Below are 5267 nucleotides of genomic sequence, written 5' to 3' on the forward strand. Positions count from 1 at the left end.
CCAAGCGAGTGTTCTACCACTTGAGCCACAGCTCCACTCCCAGATTTTTGGAGCTTAGTGGAGATAGTCTCACAAACTTTCCTGCCTCAGCCAGCTTCAAACTGCACTCCTTAGATCTCAGCCTCCTGAGTAGCTAAGATTACAGACATGAGCCATTTATATTAATAAATGCTTCATCTATAAGTGCTCTCTCTCACTCTCTCTCTCTCTCATTTTCTCTTTTATTGGAAAGGCTTAACTGCTAGCAGTTAAAAATCAACTCATTTGACAGTTTCATAATCTTTGTATCTTAGCTACTGCTAGTTTATGCATTCTACTAGAAAGAACCTACTATGTGTTAGGCACTGATCAAGGCCTAGGCACTGTTATAGCATAAAAACACATAATAACTGCAAGGCATAAGAACCCTGGGGTTCCCCTCCCCTGGGAAGTATAATTTACAGTTACATCTGCAGGGCCCTACATAAAACCTAGCATGCCTTTGTTAAATGTGCTGGAGGTATCAAAATACTGGGCTTCAAATTATACTACAGAGTTACAGCAATACAAACAGCATGGTACTACGGGAAAAAAGCCACTTGTAGGCCAATATGACTGAGTAGAAAACCCAGAAAGAAAACCACACAGCTATAGCCATCTCCATCTAACATTTGATAAAGGACTCAAAAGCATACACTGAAGAAAAGACAGCTTCTTCAACAAATGGTGCTGGGAAAACTAGTTATATATATATATATATATATATATATATATATATGTATATATATATATACATATATATATATATATATATATGCAAGAGCTTGAGATTTGACCACTATCTCTCACCCTGTACAAAAATCAACTCCAAATAAATCAAAGACATTGATGTAAGACCTGAAACTTCGAAACCACTAAGAAAACACAGGAGAAACTCTTGAAGATAAGCATTGGTCAGGTTTATTCTGAATAGCAACTCAATTGCTCAGAAAATAAGAGAAAAGAATTGGCAATTAGGACTATATCTAATTTAAACATTTCTGTCCAACAAAGGAAACAATTACCAGAAGCAACAAATCAGAATCAAGAAAAGATTTAACAGATAAAGGATTAATATCCAGAGTCTACAAAAAAACTAAAAAAAAATACAAAATAAATGAACAAATAACAGAACTAACATATGGGCAAATGAATAAACACCTCGCAGAAGAAATACAAATAGAAGAAATGTTTAACATCTTCATGTATAAAAGAAGTGCAGATTTAGTATAGCGTAATTATATACACTAATGTAATTAATAGACGCTAAAAAGTGACAGGATAGCAAAGCAGGCTCTGTTTGGGGGTGCATGCCAGCAGGAGAGAGGAAGGTCTGTGGAGAGGGTAAATGGGGGTGAATGTGGCTTAAGTACTTTATGCACAGCTATGAAAATGGAACCGTGAAACCAACTGAAATTTGTTTGAAAGAGCAGAAGGGTACACTAGAGAACATGAGGAGAGGATGAGTTTGAACCAGGTACACTGTGTGCTACCATGGCATTTCACAACCAATCCCTCTTGTACAACTAATATGTGGTAACAAAAATGTTTAACAAAGAAATGAGTCTAATAAATGATTGAGTGAACCAATCAACTAATCAGTTCTAACCATCTTAACCCTAAGCTGAGTCTGGAAATTAAGTCAATACACTTACATGTAATAAAACTTAGAAACTGGTAAGAACCCTAGGAAAAGATGTTAGTGCTAGGGAAAGGATAGACTCACTCTCCCATGTTAAGTTTTGAGACTAGACAGTTTGAGGCAGGGTGACAGAAACAGTCAATATTTCTGATCTTGGAGCAGCATAATGTCTTTCAGTGGACATAATGCTAGAAAGGTAGGTAGAGGCAGATCTCAGAAGTGAAGAGACTACCAAAGAAAATTAAGTTGGAAAGAAAAGCCAGTAAAGGGAGATGAATCTCGCCTCAGTGTGTAAAACTGATTACGCTGGAAATGAATTGGCCTAAGGAGACCAATTAGGGAGCTACCAAAGGAAGTTAAAGTTTGTCTGAGCCAGAAAGGGAAGTATGGATGAGGAACTGATGGCTTCCTAGCAGAAACTGACAAAGGAAGAGCTGAGCTAGGTCAAACTTTGCGTTGAAGCTTTAGTGCTTGGTGGCTGGTTCTACACACCAAAATTGGCAACTTGGAAAGTAGTACAGGGGGGAATAAGATTACTTTTTGGAGGGTGGGTTGACATTTGGTAGCAAACCGAAGGCACTTGGAGATGTCAAGGTGAAGCACGGGAAAGGAGAGAGAGTGGGGGTAAGAAGAAAAAGAAAGGAAGAGGAGATTTGAAATCCCTATCTTTTTTTAATTTTTATTTTTGTATTGTCAAGGTGACGTACAGAGGTGTTTCAGTTACATAAGTAAGGTAATGAGTACATTTCTTGTCAACCTTGTTACCTCTTCCCTCTATTTCCTCCTACTTTCCCTACCCCCAATGCCCCCCTCCAAGTTGTACAGATCCTTTCCAACATATTGTCTTGTGCATCTTTAAGAAATTTTCTTTCTAATGAAGTTCAACTGAACTCTCTTCTCAGTTAGGACTTAACTCTAGGGCTTTTGAGTTCATCTCTGCTTAATCCAGGTTTAGTAAGACTCCATTGCTATTAGTTGAGTGCAGTTTCCCCAACTTTAATATATGATCAGATTTCTTTTTTTTTAATGTTCCTACAAACTTTATTAATATTGTTGAAATTGAATTGCATACAATTTACTCATGACACATAATATATGCTTTTATATTTTTCCAACTATTTAAAATGTAAAAATATTATCTTACTACAAAAAAATCCCACCTCTATAATCAATTCTTGCTGTTGATGATCTTTGACTTTTCCGTATTCTGGGTTTCTAGATACTTTTCTGAAATATTTGCCTTGATTTCAAGTGATGATCAGATTTCTTATCCTCCACCCTCAATAGCTCATCATCTTGCCTGCCCTCAGTAGTAATCCTATTAAGTCTCTTTAACAAGAGTCCCCCACCCGCCCTCTCACCCCTGGTCTTGCCTCCTGATAATTTCTCTCTACTGACCCCATCCAGCTTCTTGGCTACAAATCTCCACTTGGCCTCATGCAATCAGAACTGAGCATAATAGCCGCATAACCATTAAAATCCACAAAACAGCCTTCCATGAATAAAATCTGCTTCATCCTTCTTGAGCAAATATCAAGAATTTCTTTTCAATTGAAACCCCTCTGTACAACTACTTGCAGATAATAAGAGGAAAAAATGATATTTTTTCTTCAACAAAACCCTGTACCTAGCAATACTATAATAAGAGAATACTATCAACAACAATATATGCATTAATTTGATGAGTCAGATAAAAACAGTATAATTCTTCAAAGGATAAAATACAACTCATTCAGTGTGAAACAGATAATTTGTACAGCTTTGTACCTATTAAGGAAATTGAATTTGTGATTTAAATGCTCCAAAAGAAATGTTCAGGCCCAAATGATTTTACTGGTGAATTCTACCAGATGTTTAGAGAAGAATTAACAATAATTCTACAATTGCTTCAAAAAAACAGAAAAGGAGGGAAACCTTTCCAATTCAGTTTATGGAACTGCTATTATTCTAGTACCAAAACCAGACAACAATTTAAAAAAAAAACTACACACCAATAACGCTCATGAATGTAGACACAATGTGTGTGTGTGTGTGTGTGTGTGTGTGCACCAATTAATTGTTCAAGCACCAATCCCACTGCTCAAACTCAGAGCCTAGGCACCCTCCCTAAGTATTTTTGCTCAAAGCTAGCATTCAACCACTTGAGCCACAGCTCTACTTCTGGCTTTTTGGTGGCTAATTGAAGATAAGAGTCTTGCAGCCTTTCCTGCCTAGGCTGGCTTCAAACTTCAATCCTCAGATCTCAGCCTTCTGAGTAGCAAGGACTACAGGTATGAGCCACCAGTGCCCAGCTTAAACCAAAATTTTATAACAAAATGTTAACAAGTAAATTAGTAAATTACAATATATATATTTGACCCATCAGTGGTGGCTCACGCCTGTAATTCTAGCTACTCAGGAGGCTGAGATCTGAGGATTGAGGTTCAAAGCCAGCCCAGGTAGGAAAGTCTGTGAGAGTCTTATCTCCAATTAACCACCAGAAAACCAGAAGCGGCATTGTGGCTCAAGTGGTAGAGTGCTCTCCTTGAGATGAAGAACTTAGGGACAGTGCCCAGGCCCAGAGTTCAAACCCCACAACCAACAACAAAACAAAAAAATGTACCATGACCAAGTGAGATTCATTCTAGACCTGCAAGGCTTTATCTGTATTGGAAATCAATCAGTGTAATTTAACATATTAACAGACTGTGGGTGGGGGCGGGGAGAGATCATATTTTTGCACACATTATTTCAGAAGAAGCCTTGGAAAAATTAAACAATTATTATTTTTTAAAACTCTCAGAAAATTAGAAATAGTGGAACTTGCTCAAATTAGTAATAAACTTATATTGAGGAGGAAGCAAGCATCCAAGCTTACACACGCCTTCCTTCACAAATGGTTCAGATTTAAACCTCCATGGCAGAGAGATCACAGGACCAGTTCACACAACCTTGGTCCCCATACTTTTTCTCAAATGGTTTCCAAAATCCATTTGAAGTCTGTTGCTATTTAGGGAAGGACAAGATTACAATGAGATTGTCTTCTGAGGGTTCATTTGTTAGATTTTTTGTCACTACTGCTAGTGATGCTAATTATTTAAATGGTACTGGTTAAATTGTTCTATTGTTTCACAGAGTTTGATTTATTTGCTATTTTATTGGTTCACTTAAATAGGGAGGAGGGTTAGATTAATAGATTTTCCAACATGAATTCATTTTCGCTAATGTTTATGAGCTACATTTGTAGATGTGCCTTAAATAAATACACAGACAAGAAATCAAGATTAGAGTGTATATTTAAAGTAAGAAAGCAAGGATTCAAAGACGTCCCATAAATGAATAAGATCTGTAGATTCGTTAAGAAAATAACCTATTAAAATTAGAAGGCAAAAAAGTAAAATAAAAAGACAAAAATAAAAACAAAATTAGCCAGGCGTGGGTGGCTCATGCCTATTATAAATACTAGCTACTAAGGAGTCTGAGATATCAGGATCACGGTTTAAAACCAGCCTGGGCAGGATAGTCCGTAAGACTCTTATCTCTAATAAACCACCAGAAAACCAGAAGTGGTACTGTGGCTCAAGTGGTAATGCTAGCCTTAAACTGAAGAGCTGAGGGACATCACCCA

The sequence above is a fragment of the Dipodomys spectabilis genome, unplaced genomic scaffold (assembly GCF_019054845.1).
Source record: "Dipodomys spectabilis isolate Male_0828 unplaced genomic scaffold, ASM1905484v1 ptg000697l, whole genome shotgun sequence".
Lineage (NCBI taxonomy): Eukaryota > Metazoa > Chordata > Mammalia > Rodentia > Heteromyidae > Dipodomys > Dipodomys spectabilis.